The 22,375-nt window shown below is 37.0% G+C and overlaps 1 protein-coding gene across 1 annotated transcript in view; it reads right to left on the bottom strand.

Moving 5' to 3' along the window:
• The window catches only part of LOC131672542 (major facilitator superfamily domain-containing protein 6), a 671,294-nt gene extending 650,339 nt beyond the window's left edge, over positions 1-20,955 (bottom strand). Inside the window, exon 1 of the mRNA XM_058949841.1 lies at positions 20,802-20,955. The gene's annotated coding sequence lies outside the window, so the exon portion shown is untranslated. The remainder of the gene's footprint in view (positions 1-20,801) is intronic.
• Positions 20,956-22,375: the final 1,420 nt, after the last annotated feature.

Here is a 22,375-nt window from a genome sequence, read left to right on the forward strand (position 1 = left end):
AGTAAAGACCGAAGATCAGTTGATGTACATTAATAAGAAAAAAATGGAACCATCGAAGCAAAAAAATAATGTATTTACAAAAAAATGTATAAAATTACGAAATGATAATATTGTAGTCGTCGTAAACCATTTAGAACATATTAGATAAAAAATAGATAGTCTAAAAATTAATAAGTAAGTGAATATAAGTAAAAATTTAGATATAAATGAAATCAAAGTTATAAATCTGAGCTCGAAAAAAAAATTACTTGTACAAGTATTATGTATCAACTTAGGTAAATTCGCAACTACTATCAAACATAATATTATATATATTCTTTAAATTTTAAAAGAAATTATGACCCGTCAAAAATTAAGTAGATTTAGCATTTCAAGGGACTTACGAATAAATAATATTAATTGGATAAAAATAGAGGAAATACTGAATAAAATTTTTCAAAATTCCGAAATTAAATTCATGATTTGTTTAAATTATATTAAATACGTAGTACCCAAAGATCGAGACAAGATATTCGATATAAATCATACATCTACCGTAGAAGGACATTTGGAAATAAATAGAACATTGATTCGTAAAAAAGATAAATATTTTTAGGAAAACTCAAAACTAAATATTAACCTTTTCATACCGAGACCCCTTTTCCAGGAAAAAAGTGACTTTTTTAAAATTTTATTTGTAAACACTACAATGAAGATTAATCCACCATTTTTTTTAAATATCGATAAGTAATTTTGGAGACGTATTCGGAGGAAATAATCTAGACGACACTGAGCGGTATAAAATTTATAAAATATTTATTACGCTAACTGACAGTACAGCCGAGATTGACGATAAAGAAAGGCGAGCCGAATTGATGCACGCAAGAGCCTTTGTCGTTCTTTCTTCACTCTCCTCTCGCGGGTAAATTCGCGGCGCTAGCTGTTGCTTCCGCCGGTGCTGCCGCGGTGCGATGCTCGGTTGCGACTGTTCGGTCCCCATATACTATTTATGAAGTGGGTTCTAAAGGACATATATGGTTGTAAAAGAATTTTTTTTAATCAATAAATTTTTATATTATACGAATTTGTAACGGGGGAGATAAATCTGAAAATGGGAAATTTATTTAAGAACAAACTCCCACGATGCAGAGCAAACAGCCGCTCCGTTAAACACGTATGATAATACGTCTATTCGCCTTAACGTCAGATGATCCTAGTTGTCTTCTATTAAACAGAGTTGAACTCACCTTAAGTCACGTGTCTTGTGACACTCGTTGAGTTTTAAGTGTGAGCGACTTTACTCCTAATCTTCTTAATCTCCTAGATGTAAGTGGATTAAAACCTAAGCCTTTTTCAATTACTTAAGCTATTAGGAAAATTAAATGACGAAAACGGCGAATAAATTTAACAGACTTTAATTAATAATAATCACTACATTTGTAGGGCCGAAAGACTAACGCTCGCGAATAGGATTTCACAATTAACTATTTTCAGTGAGAAAGAGAGAGAGAGAGAGAGAGAGTAGATTCGAATTCTACCGCGAACTAACGCTCGACGCGAATACAAAGAATAACGCTATCACGAATATACAAAATATCGAATGTATTTTGTATCGCTTAATATGACGGGAGGTGCACCTACCATGCGGTGCAATTACGGTGATTAGCCGTAATTATTGTTGCAAAAATTTCAACTGCCACTGCCCCTCTATTATCAGCTGCGCTGCCTCAATTCGCTTTTATCTGCTGCAATCTGCTGCAATACTATTGTTGCACACACGCACGTAATTGTTCCAAGGAAACTTTATTCGGCGAAAACAAAGTGCGAAAAACAAATCGGCGGTAACTCGCGTTCACAGTAACTGCTTATTCAAAAGATCGCGCGCCCCCGCTCTCTCTTAGCTGTTAGAACTAACGCGCGAGAAGCAGAATCGTGATCGGTTCGATTAATTAAATCGACTACCGTTGCAAATTATCTATTTAACAGAAATTGGTACAAAATTATTTATTTTATCATAACTTCATAACAGAAATATATATTTTTAAAAAATATATACAAAATTATAAATTTCAAACAGAAATTTGTACATGATATTATCATAAATTTATATTATAAATTATAATATAATACCGCTTTAGCATAAAGAATCTTTATATCAGTGCGAGGTGTTAATGAACCAGTTCAACCGACTTGATCCTGTAGGACCCACTACCTTTTACGTAAAATGCTCCGTCAACAGCATTATGTTTTTGAACTCGGAAAGTCATATATTTTTAGAACGATGTCTCATGAATAAGATCCACCTCTCAGAATAAAGAAAAATTCCTATTAACCCTTTTTTTTATTCAAAAATAAACCATTTAAGATTTGGATTTTTGTGAAATCCCAATTTGCATCTCCGAGCACTTTTTTAACGTACTAAACAAATCGGAAAAAAAACAAAAAATATTAATTTTATTGGCCAGAGGTCTTCTTTTTGGATGAAAGAATACGATTGTACTAAATTTAAGAAATTATTTACTTTCAGTTTACTACAGCATCTTGAACAAAATCGGTTCTACAGGACCCATACGGTATGAAAGGGTTAAGCAGCAAATGAAAAATTGTGATGATTGTTAAAGAAATAAGTTAAAAAGAGTAAAAACAAGACAACTCATGGTTATAATAGAAACATAATTTAGAATTTTTTGACAAAATTGCCATGGACGTAGTGGATCTATTAAATAAAACCAAAAATCTTAATAAATATATCTTTCAATTCAAGATTTATTATCATAATTTCTGATTGTAGTACCCTTGCAAGATCAAACCGTAGAATCAATTGCAGACGCGTTAATAAAGAGATTCATATCTATTTTTAGCTCATCAAAAATTGTCCTTACCGATAGAGGAACAAATTTTACGAGTAAATTATTAAAGTCTATAACCCGTAAATTTAAACTTGCGAAAATAAAAACAATAATTTTTCCACCACACAGTCATATAGTTCAGTAGAAAAGACTCATCATCCTCTTTGTGAATATTTGAAAAATGTCTCTCCTAAAAGATCGACTTTGATGAGTTGATAGAGTTACCATAATTTCACTACAACACAGGTGTACATAGTACCCATCAGTTCACTCCATATAAACTAGTAGTTTTCGCTTATCCATCTCGATTGCCATCAATGAAACCTTTAAAAACATCTGAACAACTATATGGCTTCAGAAAATTACTTATCACAATTTATTTCAAATATGAAAGAAATTGCTAATTTAACACAAGAAAATTTGATAGTTTCTAAAATTAAAAAAAATTATGATAGTTTTATAAACCCAGTCGATTTTAATAAAGGAAACCAAGTTTTACTCATTAAAGAACCTAGATGGAGTAAATTGGAAAATAATTGTGATGTTAATATCACCTATTATTTATTATTTGTTCGTACTCTCGTGCTCTGCGCGTTAATAAATAAGAATTCGTTGAACCTTGAAAATATATATAAATATTGAATATGAAGTAAAATTATAAATGAAATATCTATAATTGTTATAATTAGACTTAAGGAAAGATAGACTTTACCCTAGCTTTTTATGGTGCGAAGTGTCCCATAAGCAGAGCTTAAGTCTCTCTTGAAAAAAGGATGTAATTCAGCCCAAGTTTCTTATAGCGCGAAGTGTTCTATGAGTCGAGCATGAATTTTACAATAGGAAAAGAGAGGATTTGCTCAGTTAATCACAATGAGAGAAAGAACTTAGGTATTAGCCAAGTTTAATCAATCTAATGCGCTCACTTTGCAAATCTAGGAGTGAATGCTAGCCTATGCAAAAATCAGCATATTTATACAGGGATTTTCCCACCTATATTCGCAGAACAGCTCTCTTCGAGTTATTTACGCAATCGTGCGAAATCATTTTTTCTAATTTACAAGAGAATAGACAGTAATAACGAAATTTTAAAATATGTAAGATTTACAGAAGTAGATATAGATAATTAAAGTATAATTTACATTTATCGCAAAAAGTAGAGTCAAAAGTTACTAACTAATGAAGTTAGTTGATACGATAGCGCAATATTTACAACAAAATTGTGAGAAAATTTTACATATAGCAATAGTTTATCACTTGTAGAAGTAATTCCAATAAAGAACTACTTGAGTTAGTTAATAACATTTGAATTATAATCAATTTTTGTATTTTTGCAAAATCTTATAATATTAAATGGGTTAATTAAGATTAATCAATTATAAAAATGTTATTATGTAAAAAATTAACACTTTCGATTCATATTTAATATTTGTTTAAATAAATTGTTAATTGTTTTTGATTGATAACAGCAATAACTAAGCTGTTATCAATGAAACGAATTCTTACTCGTGTTTCTCAGATAGTCATCTTGAGTTCAGAGTATCCGCTTTATTATAATAATTAACGTTTACAACGTAATAAACAAATTAAATTTGCACATTAAAATTTAATATGATTTAGTGGTTAAAAATAATGAAAAATATTATAATCTTAATCTTGTAACGGGGGAGAGGGAGGCGAAAAATAAGTGGTAGACAATTTTCCGGTCTCGACTGCCGCCAGCGGCACAGTTAGCCGATAATATGTGCAGCTTTATATTTGATTGGGCGCCAGGTATCGTGTCCTCGCGTTAGGAGGGCAGGTAGCACTGCAACATCGGCTGTCGGGTCCTGGCCGCTGTGGTTGTCGGGTGGTTTCCCCGTTATCTCCTTCCTCGCTGAAGTTATCGTCGTATGCCGATTTCGCGCGGGCTATCACCTGTGAGAGATGAAAGTGGGAGCGCGAAATCCTATATACGGGGTCGTTCGAGACCTAGAATACCGAATGAAAGAGAGAAGGGACAACGGGTGGTTTTTAGCCACCCACGGCTGCAGGTCGTTCGGCTAGTCAGGTGTGGTCCGGGGCACGATGGCTCTTGGCTCAGAAGCGGGTATATCGGGGAGGCGTCGCAGGGGCGCCTCGACTGATGGATCAGTAGCCGGGGGAGAAGGTTCCGTCCGGTCCTTCTTTGACTGGTGGCGTGGGTCACGCGATCACGCGGTTATCTGACGGATTGGCGATTAAATCATTCGTGTACGCGCTTGCTAACCTCGGGACCGATCGCGAAAGCTACGGGGGATGAGGTAATCAAGTGGATACAGTTAATAACAAAACCATGATTAATAAGACTCGAATTTATTAGGCCAACATTCCCCAGGTCAGCCCAGCAGTCAATCCCTCGCGATGGTCTATCTAGCCTAGTCCCTGGGGCTCGAGTGGCGTACCACGACGCAACGTCGACTTGGCTGATGATAGCTGGGGCAGACAGTCTCGTGGATTGCGAATGCGATTACGTAATATCGAGTTATCTACTTCGCGACGAAAATTCAAGCTCGCTCGAGATAAACACACGCGCGAGGAATCGGTCAGTCGCGCGAAGGTCAGTCACTACTCGGCCAATGTTGTTAGCACCTCACAGCAACAATCACGTAACGAAAACAAGGGCTAGTGATGTGTGCACGGAAAACTCGTCGGTCGGACGAAGGTCGGACGCGACTCGCGCAATATACATTCAACCGGCTTCACAAAGAAGTCTATCGACACGCGTATGAATTCCTCGCCCGCACGAAGGTCATGCTTTGTTTCATCAAAATAGCAACTCGCAGGGGAAAATCGCTTCGAGGAAAACTGGTAACAAGTACGCACGCGAACGTTTCGCTTTCCGCGCGACAACGGGGAAAAACTCGTTTGTCGATCGATAAATCGGTAGGGCTAAGCGACGAATTTACGGTACATAGACGTGCGTACTCGAAGAATTTGTCTTTCGGACAACGGACAGTGTAACGGCGCAACAAAGAAATCGCCCGGAAGGTCAACGACGAAAACATGCATAATAGCGAAACTTTTAGACGCGCGAAGGTCATGCGACACTTCCGTTAACGCGGACGTTTAGCAATCACGCGATGATTCCGTCTTTCGGACAATGGACAGTACAACGGCACAACAAAGAAATCGCCCGGAAGGTCAGCGACGAAAGTATGCACGAAAACGGCACCATCGGATGCGCGAGGGTCGTGCGGCACTCCCGTAACGCGGACGTTCGGCAATCGCGCGATGATTACAAAGAGAAGCGTACTTACTCGAGCACTTTCTTAAAACGATCGCGGCCCCGGCCACCGCCGCTAATGCTACTGTAGCTACCGCTAATGTTACTGCCGTTGATGCTGCCGTTGCTGCTGTTGCTAATGCTGCTGGGCTGTTGCTGCTACTGCTTTGCTATTGCTCCTACTGCTCTGCTGTTGCTGCTACTGCTCTGCTGTTGCTGCTACTGCTCGGCTGTTGCTGCTAATGCTCTGCTGTTGCTACTAATGCTCTGCTGTTGCTGCTAATGCTCAGCTGTTCACTCACTCTATTGCTGCTTCTCACGGCACTCGCGCAAAAATCGCCGGTCGGCTCCAGGGCTCAGCGGCGCACTGGTCGGCACCAGAGTTCAGTGGGTACTGGCGTGGCGTTTTTCGGCGACGAGCCACTTCTCTTAACTTACCTCCCCTTAGCGATTAGATGATTGGTTAGCTTGATGCTAAGCCGGGTGTCAGCGCCGTCTATATCGGTATTTCTTGCCTGCATAATTTATTCATTGGTCGTATTTTGGCGCCTAATTTCCCTACTGGCTGCGAAGATAGCGTCGGTTTCACTCTATTTGTCTAGCTACCCCTAAGCTGATAATGATTGGCTAATCCGTTAGCGTCGCTTACCTATCCTTGTCTATCTACCGCTCGTTGGACTTAACGATTCCCCTTACTCGCGTCCGATCGGTCTCGTATCGGCGGTCTCGCTTGCTCTCACGCGCTCGGTTGCCCCTACTTTGGTCTAGCCAGGTCTGCCTCAGTTAACGGGGGCTTGCGATCAGCTGATCACGGCTGGAATCTTTAAGGGCTTTCAGCTTCCCGCGGGAGTGTCGGACCGGGTCGCGAGTGTGCGAGGGGTTGTACGCGGGCGTAAGGGTCGTGCGCATCGGTCGGGAAGACTTCGGGGGACCATAGGTCGCGAGATCTGGACGTGCGTGGGCGGGTGCATGCAGCAATAGTCGTTTGGCCGCACGTTTCTAGCAGGAGCGGGGCTAGCATAAGGTAGCGTAAGTTTCTTGTGATGACGCATCATTACAATCTATGCCCTAAAATCTATATAAAAGATACTTTGTTACATTGAAATTACTTTTAATTAACGCTTTTTAATTGAGTAATAAAAACTATTATATCTATATCTATAAGTAGAGTGAAGTAACGCTCCTTATATGGTCATGAAATTTGACTCTAGTACTAATACAATCATATAACATATGGCGCCGTTTAATATACTAATTGATGTAAGTAGATTCACGAGTTTAGAGGGTTGCAGTAATCCAGTGAAAATAAGAGAAGAGCTAATTGAGAGGACCGTTACATAATTAAACTCTAGGATCTTCTGGAGTTCTAGATATTACTCAGAAAACAATATCATCATAAATAAAGATACAAAAGCAAGTAACGTTCATGCCAACAAATTAATTCTACATAAAAAGAAAAACTAAATTTTTGTTCTAATTTAGAAACTAACAATTATGATTTTTCAATTGTTCTTACTAGCTACAGAATTTAAGATAATTATGGCAATCATTGGCTATGACTGCAGTACAACAACACCTAACATTACAACATTCTTATTACTGGACTCCGAAGAATGTTTTCAACTAACTTATATATACAACTGATTCAAGTCACTGAATTCTTAGAAGTTCCCGTATTTCAATGCCAAATAAAAATATATTATAATGTTTAGCTGTGGAATATTTGGACACCTAATACCCACACCGACAGGGACCGATTAATAACGTTAGAGTCGCCTTGAAACATAAAATACGATGGTGCAATTAAAAAATTTTGTTGATAATTAGGTAATTAAATAATAGCTATTGAACGTTAACCAATGAGCGGTCGGCTACAGCCGATGGGCCTTTCGAAAGTGAGCTGTAGCGGTTAGGGCAGATCGGTGTGCGCGTGCTACTCTACAGGTAACATCGGTGCTCAACCTTTAACGTGTTATCGTTGAGGGCTGCTTAATCAGCGTATTTTTATATTAATAAAATTATTACTGGTGACATGCACGCATATGTACTCGCACACTTGAATGTGTAAGATAAATATCAGTTTTGATTGAGATTATTATTATTATTGATTGAGATGTTAAAGTGAAATTACCTGTATAGTTACTAAACGTTGTGCAATTATGTTTAGTTTTTATGTATTCAATTTCTCGCGTAGTTGCAACATACCAAATGTAAATTGAACTGGACGAGTAGTTGTAATAGGCATAACGTAGAAAATACATATATAATCACGTGCAATGCTATGACGCTCAAAGTACTCTCTTACGCGTACGTACATGCGTATTTACATACATACTTGTGTTATAATAATGAGTATTAATTTAAAAAAATTAATTGCAATAAGCATAAATAAAGGCACGTGTAATTATTGTACCTGACACAATTACACGCGTGGCTGAAATGTACAGAATGCAGAATAAAAGTATTGTATCTGTACATTACCGATAGGTCCGATAGGATCATCAAGGCAATCACCTCGTTGTCGAGCTCTATCGGGAATTCTGACCATAATGCTGCCCGTTTCTTTTTGAATCTTCATAAAGTAGTTTCGATGGTCCAACGATCAGGATGGAAGGAGGGACTGTACTTTCGAATAACCAAACATTAAAAGCCCAATAAACAAATAAGTAGTAACCTTGTTTTTTATTAATTATTTGTTTATAAATATTGATGGAATTAGTCGTTAGTATATACAAACGAAGTTTTGGTATTCTTCATCGTAGGCAAAAATGGCTATACGAATTATTTATACCAGCGAAGAGTATACCAATATGTTGTTATGTACGGGCTAAACTGAGGGAAACGCTAACGTGGCTACTCGCAGATACGCTGATCGTCAGACGCCGCCCCATCCGAATGGCCGTACGCATATTGAGAGAAACGGACAGCGTTACAGTCAGGAATCCAGAGAACGTGATCGCCTCCATAAGCCTATCATCGCAGCTTTCGCCTCCGACCCATCGGATAGCCCGCGATCGGTTTCACGTCAAATTGAGGAGGCGACAGGTATGAGGTGTTCTTATAGCACGGTTCAACATGTTATGAAAGATAATGGTCAACATGTCTTTCATCTTCTGCACGTACAGAAACTAGGTAAGTTTATACATTTTTATTTTTATGGTAGCATTAAATTGACTTTAACGTGATATCAAAATTTACATTTCCGAGTATGTTTTAGTTTTAAATAGTTATAGAAATACTTTATTTTCAATAGAACCCGGAGATCTGCCAGAACGACTGAGATACAGCCAATTGTTAGTGGACGTGGCTGAGCAAGATCCTGACATCTTGGGTTTATGAACCAATGAATGTACCTTTAAGCGAGTGTGTATGTTCAACCAGCACAACGAGCAAAAGTGGGCTCATAACCGCGGTGCAAGAAGGTACGTTTTAATTACAATATTATCTTTGCTCGTACAATGAAACAACAAAATAATGATTCTTTTTTAAACCTCTATACAATTTCCATAAAATTCTACTATTTTTATTATAAATTTAGACCATTCGCAATCTCGTCATGCCGTCAATGTACGGGCTAGAGTCATTCTGGACCGTATCGTGGAGCCATTCTATCTGCCGGAAAATTTGAATTTGAACATGAAATGTATCTCGAGTTTCTTCAGCATAATCTACCAAATCTTCTGGATGATGTGCTAGAACCAGAAGAGCAGGAATAGATCATCTTCATGCACGACGGTGCTCCAGCCCACTTCGCTCAAGCTGTACGAGATCATCTCGATGAGGTAATTATTTTATTTGATCTATTTCGTTATTTTGAAGGAAAGAATTGGTCGTTGATGTACAGTGAATTGGCCAGCGCGTTCTCCAAATCACAATCCTCTAAATTTTTATGTATGCGGAACGTGCAAAACGATGTGTATAAGAATTGGCAGAAAACACACCGCCGGAGGAAATCCATTCAGTAACGCTCTAAGTGCTACGAAGAGCTCGATTATATGTCAGAATGGAAAGGGACAGTTTTAACAATATATGAAAACAAATCTGGATAGGGAGGTCACAGGAAATGAAAATTATGGTGAGCTTGAAAACAAAAATTATAGAGGGCGATAATGAGCCAGAAGATCCTAATGATCCAGATTGGGATAAAGATGAATAAGAAATAAGGAATGTGTATAATAAATGACTAAAGAATAAAACAGTCCTCAAAAAAGTTGTAAAAATATCGTGAAAAAGTCGGAAATAAGTCGTGAAAAAATCGTAGAAAAGGCGTAGAAAAGTTGTAAAAAAAATCATAAAAAAGTCATAACAAAATGACTTTCATATAAATTTGATAATATATCTACGTTAAATAGTTTTAATAAAATAAGCACATACTATTTTTCAATAACGAAAAGAAAATAATAATTTTTTTTTATTACAGATTAATTATTGGTCAAGGAAGTTGAGAAGAAATAAATGTAAAGATATGTTAACTGTTATATTTTGTATAATATTATATGTAAAATAATTGCATGTGCGTACGTATGTGTATGCATGTGTATATGAGAGAGATTGCGTATGTGTGTATGAGAGTACGTGTGCGTGTGTGTGTGTGTGTGTGAGGGTGCTCGTGTGTAAGTAAGTGCGCATGTGTACGTGAGGGTGCGCGTATATGAGTGCGTGTTCGTGTGTGTCCATGTATGTGTGCATGAATGTGTGTTAATGATTAAAAATACAAACAATTACAAAAAAGCAAAAATAACTCATTATTTTTTTGATCTTTGCACATTGTTCCACATTTTAGTTGAAATGAGTCTGTACTTGGCGACCACCAGTTTCTCCTCTTCTTCTACTATCTCATTGACTAATTCTAAAATAGACGAAAAAGAGAAATTACGTAACCATATGTATCAATCAGAAAATTTTTCTAACAAAACAATACTTATGTAGTACGCCATCGTGAATCACTGATGGTATTGCCTGCGTACCTGTTTTTTCCGTCAGTATCATCTATCGAAGTTCTTGTTTCTTTATCAGAAGGCTTATCAACTTAATCACCATCTTATGGCCATTATTTTTATATTTGTTGGTGAGGCTGTCCAATTCGAGCTTATCAATGTGCACTAAAGAACTTTCACATAGGCGTACCTGTAAAAATATGTTACTATCACTATTGAATTGACAGTGGGAATTACGTATGTGCGTAAAATGCATAAAAAAGAATATAGAATCCTAAGATCTATGCGGTTGGTTGTTTTTTTTTGTAAACAAACTAACTGGCGGTAGCTTGCGTATTATTATGCATAACCTTATATCGTTCGAGCATATGTTTTTACTGTGCGCAATCACATTGCGCAATTTTAGTGACGATATTGTATACCAGTTATGTGGAACTTGGAGGCTAACGATGCTGAAGAGCTTGAAACGATAATACAACCCGACGTAAAACTTGTTCATTAGATGAGACTAGTTATTTCCGGTAGATTTTGGGTGGCTGAATTCAAATCTGATTTTAGAATTACTCTATTTCATCAAGTTTTTTTGAAATATCCTAACTTAAAAGTGCAAAAAATGTTGTTTTCACTATTTTTAAGATATAATAACGTCTTAAATAAATTTTTTTTGTGGTAAACTGAGTACGAAGGGGGGGGGGGGTCAATAAGTTTTTACAAAATGAAGGAAAAAAAAGTTTTGCGTATATAATTTTTTTTTATTTTTCAACATAATCTCCTTGAAGGTCGAGAAATTTTATTAAACGGCCTTCCAGTTTTTTTAAGCCATCAGAAAAATATGATTTCTGAAAACCCTCAAAATAGGCATTTCTTTCGGCAATGACTTCTTCATTCGACGTGAATCGTTGTCCGGCAAGCCATTTTTTGAGGTTAGGAAATAAGAAAAAGTCACTGGGAGCCAAATCAGGTGAATATGGTGGATGATCAATTAATTCGAACTTTAAATCGTTAAATTTTGCCATCGAAACTGCACACGTGTGAACTCGAGCATTGTCTTGAAGAAAGAGACATTTTTTTTAGTCAAATGAGGACGTTATTCTCTGATTTTTTCTTTCAGCTGACCTAATAATGACGCATAATATTGTCCAGTGATCGTCTGGCCCTTTTCCAAGTAGTCGATGTAGATGATTCCATACGCATTCCAGAAAACCGTGGCCATAATCTTGCCAGTTGACTTTACTGTCTTTGCTTTCTTTGGGGCTGGTTCTCTTGCGGTAATCCATTGTTTCGACTGTTCTTTGGTTTCAGAAGAGTAGTTGTGTACCGATGTTTCGTCTACAGTTACGAGTCGACTCCAAAAGTCTTCCGGATTACGACGTATGCGTGTCAAAAGAGCCTCAGAGGTGACCACGCGTGACGTAATGAATCGAGCTGAAACTTTGTACGATATCTAGTGAGTAGTATTGCTTGCCAAAAACATCATAATTTAAGCGTGATGAGGGCCATCTCTTGGATTTTGTATAGATTTATTGACCCTCCCTCGTACGTTATCTCAAAGGAGCACTCTCTCCTTTAAAATCTTTTTGTTAAGTTCACAATATCTTTTTTTTGTCGAAGATATCGTTATTTGAAGTTTACTGTTATAACAATTTCGTTAAAGCTTGAAAATAGAGTAAGTCATTTAAAAAATCGATGTAACGATTTCGATTGTCATTTGATCATCGAATCGATACTCATTATCGAAACTGCATCATAACCTCAGAATACCCTGATAACCTAGCTTAAAAATTCGAAAAAATCCTATTACGGACCCTCATGAGTCGTTTTTTCTATAGATATAAGACTAGTGTGGATAATTGAAATAGAACTTTTTATGGGACAAAGCATTACTAGACAACTTTAAATACCTAATCTATATCCATTGATACAGTAAACATTTGAGCAGACGTCGATTCAATGATGAACACTTCATTCTAAAGCGGTGCAAGAGACTTTTACAACCCAATTTCCTTCATCCACGTGCCTGGTAACTTCGAGGCAGGCGCTATTCTAACTTCACCTTTCATCCACTAGGTTGCTAATATCTTCGACTAGTGGAATAGTGGAGTTTGATTTACTTCACTGGACAGCTCAAGGGATGCAGTTGAACGATATTGTTCTGACTTGATACTAGCAGTGCAAATATTACTATCTGTATCAGAGATCGTGTTTGAGCGGCGAGCTAACGGATAAGTATTGAAAATACCGAGAACTCCTTGCAAAGATAAAGTTAATTGTTTTTGTTTTACGGTTCATTTCAAGCGTTGATTTATTTATTTTATATTTCTGTTTTTTACTTAATTATATTCGCGGGAAAGAATTTCCAAAATATTTTACGAAGGCGGAATTATTAACTTTTTGCAATGATGTTTCAGGTTTAATGGCTGATTTAGGCCCTAAACCTTATAATCCAGACGCGTGGAGACTTTTCAGAAATTCCTCTACCTGTAGTTTGAAGGTAGCTCTCCTTTATAATGGAAATCTATAAGCGTCCGTTCCTATTGAATATTGAATAGTTTTAGATGAGAAATATAAAAACATGAAATTGCTTTTTGAAGAAATAGATTACAAAAGACATTACATAAATGGAAGATATGCGGTGATTTTAAAGTCATATCCATTCTTCTAGGCCAACAAAGTAGATACACCAAATACATATATTTCATCTGCTAGTGGGATAGTAGAGCACTATCTGATAAGGAGCACTGGGTAAAAAAGAACTGACATAGTAGGAAGAATCTGATACCCGGACCCATGAACATCCTTAACGAAGCGTTAGTAGATTCAAAAACAATTCTATTACCTCCACTGCATATAAAATTAGGTCTAATGAAGCAGTTCGTAAAAGCGCTCGATCAATCAAGGGCATGTTTTCAGTATTTTATAAAAAATTTCCAAAACTTAGTGACACAAAAATAATTCTAGAAATTTTTATTGGACTTCAAATTAAATTGCTGTGTAAAGAAGACGATTTCAAGAAAACTATTTCTATCAAAGAAAAAAAATGCCTGGTTTGCATTTGAAAAATTCATAAATGGTTTCTTAAGAAATAAAAAAGAAAACAATTACAAAGAGCTTGTAAAAGATATGTTAGAGAAATTTAAAGTTCTAGGATACCGTATAATTCAAAAACTACATTTTTTGCTTGACCATTTCGATTTCTTCCCAGATGGAAATTTAGGTGATGTAAGTAATGAGTAGGAAGAGAGATTTCACCAGGGCCTACTAGCTATTGAATCTAGGTATCTAGGACCATGGAATTTTGTCATGATAGTTAACTACTGTTGGTTACTCACACGTAATGATGTAATAACTGTGCATAAACGACAGACTAGTAAGCTTAGATTTCTACCTATATAAAAACCTAAGATACTAATGTTTTTAAATAGTAACTTTTCACTCAAGTATTTTAAAGAACAATAAAATTACAACAATGGTACTTAATACTAACAGTATATTGTTTACGACTTTAAAAATAATAATACTAGTAAAAAAAAGAGAACTCAGTGATCAATACCTTCTCGCGGTTGGTTCTGGAAACGCATGTTGCTGCTAGAAACGTTCGATATTCGTTTATAGTTTGAGGGTTTTGAACTTGGGATTTGGTGGGATTAGGGCTCATAGATTAACTGTTGTGTGAAAAATTGCGTTTTCACTGCATTCTCACCGCTCTTTCAAGTATCGCAAAGTTTTTCGAACGATAAATTTGGTAAATGATTTCTTATCATCGCTATGAACATAACCCAATATAAATTACGTAAAATTTTTTGTTGAAAAGCAAAGTAATTAGATTTTAGTACACGTTTTTTTTAGTCATACTGTACTTTCACTCCCTTTGTACGGGTCGTAATTGTTTCCAGCAGGCAAAACTTGGTTAATGTATTCTTCTTATCGCGAGGGTCGGGAGTTAAAAACCAGCAGGTAACTAGGCTTGAGACTCAAGAAAATGGGGTTGAGAGGATCGGAGGTTGAAAACAAGCGGGTTACCGGACTCGTGGTTCAAGGAAATTGAGTTTTAGAAGTCTCTTGCACCGCTTTAGGTTAATGTGTTCATTGTTGAACTGACGTCTGCTCAAATACTTACGGTATCAGTGGATATTGATTAGGTATTTAAAGGTGTCCAGTAATACTTTGTCTTATAAAAAATATTATTTGAATCATCCACACTAGCTCTATATCTGTAGAAATAATGTTTCATGGGGATCCATAATAGGGTCTTTTCTAATTTTTAGGCTAGGTTATCAGGATATCCTGAGGATATGGTGCAGTTTCACTAATGAGTATCGATTCGGTGATCCAATGACAATCAAATACGTTACATCCATTTTTTAAATGACTCACTCTATTTTCAAGCTTTAACGAATTTGCTATGACAGTAAACTTGAAATGACGATATCTTGGACAGAAAAAAAAGATATTCCAAACTTAAAAAAAGGGTAGGAGTGCACATTTTACATCGGGCTGTGTAATTAATTGCTTGGAATTTTTCTTGACCCTTGAAAAATATTTTTAACTTATGTCAACAATTAAGAAAACCGCGGTGCAATTATTAATGATTGAAAACTGCTCCAAGCATTTGTTACTGTGAAACCAAGTTATCAGAAGCAACGCCACTAGTTTAACCCTTTTCCTCCCAAATAACACAAATTTTTTCTTAACTTTCATCCTCATATCTTTTAATGAAAAAATCGTATGAAAAATTTTTCAAGCATCATATCTTATAGATTTTGACCTCCTCTTTCAAATGCCGTTGACAAAATTTACCTAAATTGTAAGCCGGAAACGTTATAGGCCGGTTTTCCGGAAAATTCACAAATTTTTCGCGTTTTTTTTTCTAAAAAAAGTATATTTTGAAATGGAAAAAGTTTGTACACACCATTGAAAACACTGTTATCGGTGTTATAGATGTCTTTTCTTTCAAATGCTGTTGGATTTTTTCCGAAATTCAAAATGGCGAACACAAAATAGCGTTCGAAAGAAAAAAATTTTTTTTTAAACTTAACGAATTTTTTTCTCCAAAACTATCAAGTTTAGTGAAAAATTTCTAAGAACAAGAATGTCTTAAAATTAGTCAAGAAATACTCTCAAATTTTTTCAGATTTTTTTACAGCGAATTTGGAAATTTCGATTTTCCACGAATTCGAAAATTAACTCGGAAAATTCTGAAAAAAATTGAGAGTACTTCTTGGTAAATTTTAAGACTCTTTTGTTATTATAAATTTTTTTATTGAGTCAATAGTTTTTGAGTAAAAAATTAATCAATTTTATTCCTAGTATACGAGTAAATTTTTTTCAAATTGGTTTCACAAAAGTTTAAAAAATTTCAAGTCTAACAATTATTTTTTTTGCTACCCTCGCTAAAAGTCGATTTTCCTGATCGCGACGCGATAGGACTTTAGGCGAGAGAGTTAATTTTCGAATTCGTGGAAAATCGGAAAATCGGAAAATCGAAATTTCCAAATTCGCTGTAAAAAAATCTGAAAAAATTTGAGAGTATTTCTTGACTAATTTTAAGACATTTTTATTCTTAGAAATTTTTCACTAAACTTGATAGTTTTGGAGAAAAAAATTGGTCAAGTTTAAAAAAAAAATTTTTCCTATCGAACGTTATTTTGTGTTCGCCATTTTGAATTTCGGAAAAAATCCAACGGCATTTGAAAGAAAAGACATCTAACACCGATAACAGTGTTTTTAGTGGTGTGTGCAAACTTTTTCCATTTCGAAATATACTTTTTTTAGAAAAAAAAACGCGAAAAATTTGTGAATTTTCCGGAAAACCGGCTTATAACGTTTCCGGGTTACAATTTAGGTAAATTTTGTTAACGGCATTCGAAAGAGGAGGTCAAAATCTACAAGATGTGATGCTTGATAAATTTTTCATACGATTTTTTTATTAAAAGATATGAGGATGAAAGTTAAGAAAAAATTTGTGTTATTTGGGAGGAAAAGGGTTAAATGCAGACGACAATAATATCGTCAACATCAAGTTATTTACTATCACTAAATTTCTGCTCTTCGTTCTCCTACGATTATTTGATAAGTGGTGATCTTTTTATCTCTCTTGTTTTTTTTTAAATAGCCATTGCACTTTTTGATCTCTTATATACTGTGTATACGTCGCACAGTGATGCAGAGCAGCAAAAAAAGTGTCAAAATATTTTAATGGGTTGAATTTGATTTAAAACCAACTTACAATATACTTTTTCAATCTATTTCCAAGAAAAATTAGTTTCTTCACTGTCAAGGCATATATTACGTAATAACTTGGTTATAAACATTAATTATATGTTATCTTATTCTAGATGTATGACTATCAAATCAGGTTAATGGAACAACATATGATTTTGAGTACAAAAATTTATTTGCGTGAAAAATCCATTTTACTTGTATAGTTTTAAATACTGGTGATATTTATATTATATGCAGATACATACTAATTACGTTATGTTAATTTGTCAATATATTATAGTGTTTTCAGTCAATATCACTATTTTCTGATTCAGTCTCTTCTTGCTAGCATTAATAAGTAATAGCTTTTTCATTTTGTCCGATAATTTTGATCTTTTTATCTTTGGTAATGTCTCCAAAGATGTTATTAGTGGATCGAAATAGAGAAAAGACTCTGATATATATTATTTGTCTTTATTTGTCTCGATTCTGAAAAAATTATTATTTCAATTGTCAATCTTCTAATATTTTATGTAATGATTGAATTTTAGTGAATAACAAAAATTAGTTTTTCACACATAATAATAATATTAATAATAATATTAATAATAATAATAATAATAATAATAATAATAATAATAATGCTGGACCGGCCCAGTTAGTGGTAACTCCTCACTAGACAAATGCTAACTTCCGACGTCCGTGATCGTGCCCAGTGTCAACGCTGTACGTCGCGTCAATGCTCCTAGCAGTAACGCTATAGCGGCCAATAAGAAGTAATGGCTCACTGTCGACGCAAGAACAGAGGTAACATGCTGATGTCCTCAACTATTCATCACTCACACTTACACAGAAATAAGTTCGTTCTGTCGTACGAATGGGGAGTTGTATAAACGAAAACCACCAATGAACGAGATAAACCATGACCTATAAACGGTTCATCCTAAATGAGTAACGTGAGACGGAAGCTCTATAAAAGAGTATCTTCCGAAAGAAAATGAGACGGACAGACTGGTTTCCAGCAGATACAAATCGAGATGGCGTGACTCCTTACACCAGTATGTGCCTCCACTCTGGAAGGTACAGTCTTTAAAACCAGTGGGCACTGCTGGGCCGCCAATAGGAGGGAGCTGAACGTTGTGTAGCTGACATGGGAGGCCGCCCCACACATTAAGATAGCGAAAGCTAGAAATCTTGACTCTTGTAATAATACTTACTGGTGATCGGACGGGTCCATGCTGCGAGAGGGGAGGGAGAACTAGGAACGAACATTAGCAATACTGTGTACCGTGGTCACCGAATTGTAGAGGCGCTCTGGTTCTGGGAGAGTCCAAGGCGAGTCACTGGGCTTAATTATCTCGAGGAGTTTCTTTTGACCACAACACGACACTTTACAAACATACACAATTACACAGAAGCTGAAGAAAACAACAAAAAAGAATGCAAGTTTCACAGTGTCATCTGCACCGAAAACCGCAGACTCACGAGAGTCCCAAGTGCAACCCAGCATACCAACAACGTCGACGACCATCTTAGTCGTAGAAATGGCACGCCAAAATGCGACCACGGACAATGGACAGACAGCGAAAAGCCTCCAGCTGGTTCGGGTGCAACTCAGACGTATTGACACGCTGCTGGAAAAGACCGAAAGGAAGATCCAAAGAAATGTCAGCACAGTCATAACGACAGGGATCAACATTATAAAGAAGGCAGTAAAAATTGTATGAAGTGAATGCGAATGCCTGACCCTCCCCTCCTGAAAAACGTCGTCGGCGAAGCGATAAAGGGACAGAAAAGGAAGAGAAAAACAACCAGAACCAGCCCTGAGCAGACCGCTGCCTACCAAAGAGTAGCGGACGGATAGAATTGGGCTAGGGTTCCCTCTAAGAAAACTAAGAAGAGAACGAAGAAGTCGACTAGCGATACGGCAACGGTAACCATTGGCTTCGACAACGGTGACGCCCGCGCAGAAGAACATGACGGAAAAGACTCGGTCTAAAGTGGTAGACCCTCCCCGAAAAGGAGGAATCAACGTTATCTCGATCAAACCAAAGAACAGTAAAGGGAAAATCGGCAAGGAGAATACAGGTGTCAGGAAGGGGGGAAGACTACGCGTGAGTGAGGATAGATTCCGTCATCTACGTTAGCGTATACTTAACCTCCAACTACACGATGACAGTTTTCGAGGAAAAATTTGGTCAGCTAAAGAACACCTTCAGAGATCTACTCGTATCAGGCAACCTCGTCGTTGTGGATGATTTGAACTCCAGGGCGATTGAGTGGGGCATGACAATGATGAACAAACGAGGGAGGTTACTTTTGAAGATGACCACAAGGTTGGATCTGGTAGTGGCCAACCAAAAAACGACTCCGACGTACAGACGATCTGTCTTCAGGTACTCAATACTTGATGTGACAATGACTTCAGACATGATCTCATCACGGATAAGAGGATGACGGGCGGTAGAAGACTACACAGCCAGCGATTACCAGCACATTGTCATTAAGGTGGTGGATCATGCAACGACTCAACAAAACGGATAAACCAGAGTTAGGACTCTGAAGTACTGGAAGCAAGACAAGGAGCGCTTCGTAAGACTTCTGCAGGACGTGATGGCACCCACCGAAGCTCTGTCGGCAGAACTCAGCACACGGGAACGAGTAAACTGGATAACCAGACGATGGACTTGATAACGCAACTGTACGAAGCCACGATGATCCGACACAACAGCAGAAAGAATAAACAAGCAACGTACTGGTGGACGGAAAAAATCGACCTCCTCCGTAGAGAATACATTGCCTGCCGCAGGAGGATAAATCGAGCGCGAATGAAGGGACGTTAAGACGCAGGCAGACTGGCGACCGAGTACAAGACGGCACGAAAAGCTCTGACTACCGGGATCAAAGAATGCAAGAACCGCTGCTTGAGAGAATTGTGCCAAGAAATGAAGAAGGATCCCTGGGGTCTTGATTACAAGATTGTGACCAAGAAACTGGGGTTCCTAGTCCCTTTCGAACCAAAGGACACTACGAGCACAATAGTCACGGACTCTTCCCGAACCAGCCAGAAACGAATGATGCCATGGAAGACCAAGAGACGACAGTGCTTGAGTTAGGTGGGTCAGAGCTCACTCGAGCTGCGTCCACGCCTAAACCCGGCAAGGCTTCGGGACCGAACTGCATTCCGGGGAAGATCTTCCGTCGGATCGCGGTTGTACGTCTGGGACTCTTCCTGGACATGTATAGAGCGGTCTTGCGGGCTGGCATCTTCTTCACGTGATGAAAGACAGCCAGATTGATTCTCCTGCACAAAGGCAAAGGAGGGCCGAATAGCCCGTCTTCGTACAAGCCCCTGAGTCTGCTAGATACAGCGGGTAAACTGTTTTGCCCGCTGACGTACTCATACACGCCAGGTCCATGAGGATTTGCCTGTTTTTTAAACACCGTAAAAAAAAAATAATAATACACATTTAAATACAGAATATTCTAAAGTATATTAACAATCTCAATCGAAAGCAATTTTTTCATTCATAGTGATTTTTATGTCGCTAATTATCTTATTTTACTTTTTGGCAAAGAAATTTCAATAAATACCTAGAGCATTTTTTTTTAAGTTTTTCTCTAAATCTTTCAATGTTTCTATTGCCACTCTCTAAAGCTTCTTCTGAGAAATATCCAATCCATAGAATAAGTCTATCTATAATTTTCCAACCGTGTAATAAGATAACGTGTACAGATGAGGCATGTAGTAAAAGTTGTACAATCTAATATATATTTTTACTGTATCTTCATAATAGATTTCAAATTCCTTTGTATTTATTTCATATCCAGACGATATCAGTACAAGAATAACATGCAACCTTTGAAGTAGATCTTTATGGAATCCTACAACAAATCAAATGTTTATAGATTAAAATAAAGTATAATAATATCCACAATCCAAAATTTAGCGATTGCAATTACTAGTTATATTGAAAACTATCTTAAAGTTATTAAACAATTTCCTAGCGGTATTATCATCGTCTGTATTACGAGAACCTTGTAAAATAATATCGACTAATATACCCAGCTCATCTCGAAGACCACATTGAATTAATTTTTTCCATTGTTCAACTTCTTCTACATCCGTTTTAGAAATCTATAAAAATGACAAATACTAATGATATATTTCTGTGATACAACACTTTACAAGAGTGTTTCGTAATTTTCTACAATATGAAATAACAATACACCTTCAAAAATTTCAAATTGATATATGAAAATAGTTAAATACATACTCTGGAATATTTTTGTTTGAAGGAATTATGTGCATAATCGGTATAGAGTGTGATTTTATTCATTTTATCAAATTTAGTACTCACCCTCTCCGTTGCATTCTTTTCTAAAACAAAATGGTAACTAATATCAAGTACTAATTATATAAATCTAATATGTGCTGTAACGGGGTGTGAATTTCGTTTTATTTCTTTGTCTCGCCCGATGCGCAGTCGTACCGGAATGAGCGCGGGAAGATCGAAATAATCGAGTCTATTAACTAACCGGAGAGCAGGAGAGGACAGATGTCAGACAACCAACTTATTATTAGCAAAGACAACAATAAATTAACGTTTCAATCATAAATGAGCTAGTTTATTTTCTATATAATCTACAATACGCTTGGCCCGCGCATTCAGCTTATGCGACGCGCGCGACAATCTTACGCATCGGCATTTCGTTTATAGTCTCTCACTCACGATATTCGTTTGCACGCTCGCTACCGATTTTCTCACAATCGCCGGCGTGAGGGGAGAGTAATTAAACGCGGTTGTTTAACAAAAATCGCGACGCGAAGCTGGCCAGATTACCTTATATATAAATCTTATATATGAATAGTCGCACTATCAGGGCGAGCAGACTAGTATCGTCTTTCAAGATAAAGCTCAAGTTGCCGCTTTTCTCAACTGGAAACGGGGTTTTCTCTGTCGGATGGATTCCGCGACCTCGTGGTTGGCCGGCGATGGCGTTATCACCAATCACTCCGGACAGCAACAACAACGGAAATTATTAATGGTCCCGCTTCCGCACTCTTTTAAATATCCGCGTTTGCGTACGAGTTAATCCGGCTCCTGTGCGCTTCTAAATTCTCGGATGGCTAAATTTCGACTAGTTCTTCTACCTTCGCGCGCGGT

The sequence above is a fragment of the Phymastichus coffea genome, unplaced genomic scaffold (assembly GCF_024137745.1).
Source record: "Phymastichus coffea isolate CEN01 unplaced genomic scaffold, Cenicafe_Pcof_1.1 PCOF00012, whole genome shotgun sequence".
Classification (NCBI taxonomy): domain Eukaryota; kingdom Metazoa; phylum Arthropoda; class Insecta; order Hymenoptera; family Eulophidae; genus Phymastichus; species Phymastichus coffea.